The following is a 7902-nucleotide window of genomic DNA, read 5'->3' on the forward strand; positions in this document are numbered from 1 at the left end:
GTGAACTCTGACAGGTTTCCTATTCGATATAGCCTGAATTTCCCATCCCATCTGTAAGATAAGGATAATGATATCTACCTGACTGGGTTGCCTTGTGCATTCAGGATTTAAGCATCTGACTCATCAAAAGCTCTCAATTAGCATTTTTTCTCTATGGATTTTGCAGCATGCCCAGCTCAGGGCTTTACATAGCCAGATACTCAAAGAATGCTCCCCGACTAACATAAAATCAAATACTATATCCATGTTATGAAATATGTACCTTTATAGAAGGAATAATTACAATTAGTGTAAAAAATTTTTTAACTTTAGACTTTTCTAAGCTTTTGACTGCTGCCAGTTTCTCGTTTGTGTTTATCCTATCTTAGCTCTCACCCCTAAACCAAAACGGAAAATTAGTGCATAATTACATTCTACTTAAATGTATGCAAAGTCACATCTCATACACTAGTCTGGGTTTGGTCAGAAAAGCAAATTCGATATCAGCAACGAGGGGGAAATGGGTGGAATATAGAAATTAAGAATACAAATATGAGTGGATACAGCAGTGAAGGTTTCAGGAGTTGGTCCCTGGAGCATCTTTTAACTTAAAAGGGAAAAGCCATTTATTCCTGGGAAGCTTAAGAAGCTGCCACAACCATGAAATGGGACCCTGTGGAGAGATCTGGGAACTACTTCCTCTGCCACGACCTAGAGAAATCACGGTCTAGGGAAGTCCAAGGAAGTGCCAGAACCACTAAACAGGAGCTTGCAGAGAGGTCTAGATGCCAGCTGCATCTTACCATCAGGGTCTTCTCAAGGTAACAGCTTCCGCTTCACTTCCACCTTTTATATATCACTTCAATTCCCCTAAATATCAGATTTCTCTACCTCAGCAGGGGCTGTTGGTGATGGTACCAACCAACTAAACACAGTCCATACAATACCCTTGTTAACTCATCAACTCAGTACTCATCCTAATGTTACAACAATCTTTAACTTCCAAATAAAGACAATGACATAATGCTGCCACCTAAACTAATGCAATCATCCTTCATACAGCCAAAGACAGGCTAACCATTCAACAAAAGAGAAGATGGACAAAAAGTCCACATCACTGCCGGTTCTTTGAAACACAAAATGAGATAAGCCCACTGTCCAGAGACGATGTAGACTTAGGTTCAAACTCTAGCTCTCCTATTTGACCATCATATGACCTCCGATAAATTACATACCTCTCTGGATCTTAACTTCCCCAACTGAAAAAAATAGTAGAACCAGTCTTCTAACATTCCTTTAAGGATTTGCAATGTGAAATGTCTAGCTTATACTAAGTGCTCAACAAATAGTAGCTTTCATCAATATTCATTCTAAGTGACATGGATAAATTAACATTTCTGGCTGATGACCTTTCCTGATGTTCAACAATATACTGAATTGTTTTTATACCCATGTATATATACAGTTGCATATTTCATAAATGTTCTAAAACAGACATTAGCTGAAATTTCCAAATTTAAATAATCAATTTCTTCTTCCTGCTTAGATAATCTAAATATCAGGATACAGAAGGGTGGTTAAATAGTCAAGAGTTGGCACCAAAACCTAAGAAAAGGAAAGGCTAAAGATCTGAATTATATACAAGTTGCAAGGTCAGCTCCTGAATCATAGGAAATTTACTCTTTATCCCAAAAGGCATCAGTCCTATTGTATCTAAATCATGCCAGGTGTGACTTCAGGGAGGACCTGGCTTTCCTACTACAAAGATCTAACCCATAGGTTTGTAACTTAATGCTCTGACTTCATGTCAGAGAAAAATCTCAACTCAATTATCCCACCAAAAAACACAAATTTGTTGACACTGGCAAGCTACAACACCATGAAAAATTATAACTGGAGAGAAAAGACAAAAAAAAAATCTGTGAAAGTCAGAATACTTGAGATGTATCTCTTCATAAGTTGGATGGTTATTCTTTTATTTGGATAAAGCATAATGAAGTTTTTCAATTGTTTGTACTGAAATTCATCCATACTTATGATATAATATCCAAAATGCAACCAGCAATCCCAACCTTTAAGACTGCCAACCACAAAAAATTACTTAGCACAACAATGATCATTCTTAACCATAAATGACGTTATGTTAGGCCAAGCTTCCTAGACAGACTCGGATTGAAACTGCTCTTTACCCTAGGGCTACTGAGTGTGTAATATGCATGCATGAAAGGGGGGAAAGGCAAACATAAAAGGTAAGTGAATTAAATTAACTCTTAAAATACCTCAAATATTTATTAAATGGGGACATAGACTTTTTGAACAGTAGTTCTTTGAATTAAATAATTTCTCACTATGTGTGCTATGTGCAAAAATCCTAGAAAGTGTAGATGCTTAAAATTATGTTTATGATTCAAAAAAATCAATTGCATGCCAAATATAGGGTTGTATAGACAAATCTCAACTAATCTCAGTGGAGTATTTGGTTCTACCACTAAAATAACAGGACTTATGAGAAAAATTATACTAGAGGCATACTATTCAAAACCTAAACATTTTGAAACCAGAGTCTCTACAGTAATCTTTCAATTTTTGAACACTTCTGATTGTGGCAAACTTTTCCATCCTTAGAGGAGACATACATATTGTTCCTAATTTTATCTCCTGGAAAACTGGAAAAAAATACATTCCTATTTGGCAAGAACTCCCCAAATGATACCATATTTGTTTTCTTTCCCCTAAGCTAAATGTATATAATTTTTAAAATATGAGTTAGGTTTCTGACCTTTCATTATTTTGCGTGCTTTTCCTTGAAAAGCTTTCCGTTTATCAGAATCACCTCCCAAGTGTGTCATCTCAGTTAAGTGAGATGAATGAGGTGAGATCTGCCATGGGCTGTTATTACTGTCTATCACCTCCTTGTCACTGTGGCCTACCTATCTATTTATGAAGCCCAAGATTGAATTAGGCTCTAAGCAGACACATTACATCATTGACTTGTCATGGGCTCATATTTGACAAAACAAACAAAAAAACTCTGGTCCTTTTTTTTTAAAATAAATTAATGTTAGGACACATCTTGTCCATTCTATATTTGGTTAGTTGATTTGTAAATTCACTGTAATAGTTTCCATTAATCCCTATCACACTTCAGCTTCTTGAACTTAGTCCTTTATTTCAAGCTGGCTCTAAATCTCTATTTGTCATCTAGTACATTTGCTAAACTTCCAAAGTCCATGTTAACCCCATGTTTCTGGAACACATCAACAGTGCTGAGCAGGCATAACTTCAAATAGCCACTGCACAGAAACAGAACAGGCTAGAATATCTGTAACACTTTTCTCATCAATCAACTTACAAGCTTTATTCAGCAAAGGAATTTGCGAAATTTGAAGGACCTTATTCTAAGTAAACTCAGAATCACTAACAGCAAGCACTTTGCTTTTACAAAGAGCTCAAAAGATATATTTTAGTTAATCTGTTGGAGCATTTCATTCTATTAGCAATAATCGCGCCTCGGATAAACCTCATTGGCTACGATACTGCCACTGCGCAAAGCTGAAGCTGGAGCATTTCATTCTAAAGTGATAATCAAGTTCATCAATCCATAGTGTTCAAAATATTTTTTAATTTCAGAATTTAATATTTATTTTGGTAGTATTTACCCATATCCAGTTTTTCATTGTCCTAGACAGTTCAAAACTAGTTAGAAGCTCACCACCATATTCCCTGTTCATGAGGAAATGTAGAAACCAAAGAGAGCTATGTGAACACAGGCTTCTCTTCCATATTCATATCCCCTGGATTCAGCATTGCATTATAATAAAGATTGAATAGATTGGACTTGAAAATTGTTTTGAATATTTCTAACCAAACAGGAATAGTAGGTAATAGACCATTTCAAGATCAGCTCAAAGGATAACATTTTTAACCATCCATTCTTCGAATTGCTCAAGCTTTGATATCTAATCTTAATAACTGCTAAAGTCAATCCTCATTCATTCTCAATATTATCGTACTCATCTTCATCATCACCAACCTTATTCATCTTCAATATTTTCTTAGTTATCTCTGTTTTTTTTTCATTTTCACATTTTAGAATTATCAGGTTACATACACATATATGCAAGCACATAAAAAAGTGATGGATTTTTTGGGGGGGTGACACTGACTCTAAATCAATTTAGGGAGAATTGAAATATTGAACAGGTGGGAAAAGGGAGTAACTGCGTGATGGGCATTGAGGAAGGCACAGATGTAATGAACACTAGGTGTTATATGCAATTGATTAACAACAAACTCTACATCTGAAACTAATTACGTACTGTATGTTAATTAATTGAATTTAAATAAAATAAGATTAAACACACACGCACAAAAAGAAATACTGAATGTAGTGTATCTTTCCATTTATTTAGATCTTTTCCTAATGTTTCTCAATAATGTGTTACGGTATAGAGGTTTTGCACAGCTGATAGATATATTCCTAGGTATTTCATATTTTTATATTATTATAATGACTGTATTATTAATTTTTTACCTTTCATTTGTTTTATTCCTGGGGTGTAAAATAAAATTGACTGAGCTAAATTATAACAACTTTGTTAAGTTTTCAAATTAATTCTCATAATTTATCATTGGGTTTTTCTACCTAATAATATCATCTGTGGTTAATTATAATTTCATTTCTTCTCATGTAAACTTCATAACTGTTACTTATTTTCATTGTCTTCTAGAACTCAAAATTCTCCCTGTTTTACTTTTAAGTAAAATTTAACTCTAAGGTTTTGGGTAAATACCCTTTATCAGATTAGGAAACATTACATGCATGTAAATTGGGGAAGGGGCAAATGAAGAAGGAAAGAAAAAGTCCCAAGCAGGCTCCACATTCAGGGTAGAGCCTAATGCAGGGTTCAATCCCACAACCCTGAGATCATGACCTGAGTGGAAATCAAGAGTCTGACACTCAACCAACTGAGCCACCCAGGCACCCTAATACTAAAAAAATCTTTTTAATCATAAATTTTCTTAAATTATTTTACATCTATTTACAATACTTTTGTCTTTTGATCTTTTAATGGGATGAATTACATGAATGTGTCTTCAAAATTTAAATCAACCTTATAGTCCTAGAATATTAAAAAAAAAAAAACTTAGCTGTGTGACATACTGTTAGATTTGATTAGTGATTGTTTTGTTTAGGAGCTCTGGACATTTGTTCACATATGAGATTTTCCAACTTTTCTCCTTTTGTCTGGTTTGGTAGTAAAGTTTAGAGACTTCCATGAAATGAGACTGGGGATTGCCCCTCCCCCACTATTTTTTGGAAAGATTTGTAAATGATTGCCACTAAGATTTTTTTTTAATGTTTAAAAGAATTGAATAAGGAAAGATGAGCCCAGAATTGTCTTTGAAGGAAGGAAAGTATTTAATCATGGATCAGTTAAGAGTTAAAGAACCATTCTTATTATCTACTTTTCTAGAGTGAGTTTTAATGTCTTCTTTTTTTTTTCCTAGGAATAGGTCTATTTCATCTAAGTTTTCGAGTTTACTGGCCTTGGGTTGTTCAAAATATCCTCTTACTATCTTTCTAGTATCTGCCGGATCTATAGTAATATCCCCTTGTTCATTACTGACATTTGTTATTTGTGTCTTCTCTACCTTCTCCCTGATCAATCTTCCCAGGGATTTACCAATTCTATTGATCATTTCATAAAAACTAACAATTGTTTTTGTTAGCCTTCTCCATTATTTTTGCTATCTAATTAATTTCTGTTCTAATATACTTAGTTTTATAATTTGTTTTTTAATTAAGTTTTCATTTTATTTCTAGTATAGTTAACGAAGAGTGCGATATTCATTTCAGGTGTACCATATAGTATTCAAACTTCCATACAACAGTCAGTGCTGATCACAAGTGCCCTCCTTAATTCCCATACCCGACCCACCTCCCTTCTGGTGATCATGAGTTTGTTCTCTACAGTTAGGAGTCTGTTTCTCAGTCTGCCTCTCTCTTTTCTTTTCCCTTTGCTCATTTGTTTTCTTTTTAAATTCCACATATGAATGAAATCATATGGTATTTGTCTTCCTCTGACTGACTTATTTCACTTCACATTACACTCTCTAGCTCCATCCATTTTATATCAAATGGCCAGATTTCTTTTTTTTTAATGACTGAATAATATCTCATTTGGTATATATAGCACATCTTCTTTATCCATTCATCAGTTGATGGACACATGAGCAGCTTCCATAATTTGGCTATTGCAAATAGTGTTGCTATAAACATAGGGGTGCATGTATCCCTTTGAATTAATGTTTTTGTATTTGGGGAGTAAATACCCAGTAGTGGAATTACTGGGTCATAGGAGAGTTCTACTTTTAACTTTTTAGGCATTTCCACATACTGTTTCCCACAGTGGCTGCCCCAGGTCGCATTCCCACCAACAATGCAGAAGTCTTCATACTTATTCACATCCTCATCAACCCTTGTTGTTTCTTGTGGTTTTGATTTTAGCCATTCTGACAAGAGGAAGGTGATATCTCATTATAGTTTTGATTTGCATTCCCCTAATGATGAAGGATGTTGAGCATTTTTCATGAGTCTGGCTTTTTTTTTTTTTAATTTCTAGTATCTACTATTACAACTGTAGCTCTGTTTCTCATTCTTGGGAGATGGATGTTTAACTTATTAATCCTCCTGTTTTCTTCTTTCCTAAATATTCAGTTAAGTCTCTAAATGTCCCTGTAAATACTACTTTACTTATAATCTCCAATTTAAATACACCATATTTTTCCAGGAATGGCCAGTAATTCCTGTACAGATGGATGAAAGATTATGCCAGACTTTGCAGTGAAAGAGAGGAGAAGGTATGGGGGCCTGTGCTCAGAGACAAAGACGTTTTGCTCTTTTTTGCTCCTGCTTTTATTGGTCCTTCAGGATAATCACACATCCTTATCACTGTTTCTCAAGCACCGGATGTGTGACAAAGTCTTCGTGGAACTAGGAGGACCTGTTTACCAGAAAGATACGATATGCTAATCTATGTGTTCTAGGAGCTCTGCTAAACATAGCCTAAGGGACAATGCATACATCTCTTAGATCACAGGGTGGCTGTTTGGGCTAAGAAAGTTTTGGGGAAGGTAACTTCCTGCAGTATTCCAATGGCAGAGTGGTTATGCAGACCTCGGCATTCCCAAGGCCTGCTCCATTCTTCAGAACCATCCTGCCCCAGCATTTCTGTGTTATATTTTAGCAAGCCAGGTATTGTGGCTGATTTCATGCTCTACATTAACCCCAATAATGTTTCATTAAAATTTCATTATCATATCAGTCATTCATTAATATATGAAGGTTTTCTACCTTGTATTGATTTTTAGATTAATTGCATTATGATCAGATAATCTGTCTACATTTTTCAAACATTTTTGAGAAGAGCTCGTCCAGAGTCTCTTCCACCTCATTTCCTGGCACTAATGAAGGTCTTCCCCTCATGTTTCCTCCCCACTTGAAAGACCTCCCATTTCTTTAGCCCAGCACTGTCCAATAGAACTTTCTGGGATGACAGAAATGTTCTATATCCACACTGTTCCATAGAGCGATCAGTAACCACAGTTTAACGACTGGGCTCTTAAAATGTAACTAATGTAACTGAAAAAGTTTTTAATTTTAGTTTTTTGACTAAATTAAACTTATATGTAAATAATCAAGGGGAGTTGTGCATTTGGGCAGCACAACACAAGTCAACTCTTCCTCTCTCTGTGAGTTGGGATCCAGTCAGGAAGGAGTTATTTGAACTGAGAAAAAGTTACATAAATAATTGTTAACTAATTATATATTTTTAAAAAAGATTTATTGATTTATTTCCAAGACAAAGAGGGAGAAAGAGAGCAAGAAGGGGGAAAGTTAGAAGGGAGAGAGAGAAAATC

At 35.0% G+C, this 7902-nt stretch overlaps 1 pseudogene; it reads right to left on the reverse strand.

The window, feature by feature from the left end:
- Window positions 1-3378: 3378 nt before the first annotated feature.
- Window positions 3379-3533, reverse strand: LOC122907970 (annotated as a pseudogene).
- Between the last annotated feature and the right edge of the window lie 4369 nt (window positions 3534-7902).

This window comes from Neovison vison, chromosome 5 (assembly GCF_020171115.1).
Source record: "Neovison vison isolate M4711 chromosome 5, ASM_NN_V1, whole genome shotgun sequence".
In the NCBI taxonomy this organism is placed as follows: domain Eukaryota; kingdom Metazoa; phylum Chordata; class Mammalia; order Carnivora; family Mustelidae; genus Neogale; species Neogale vison.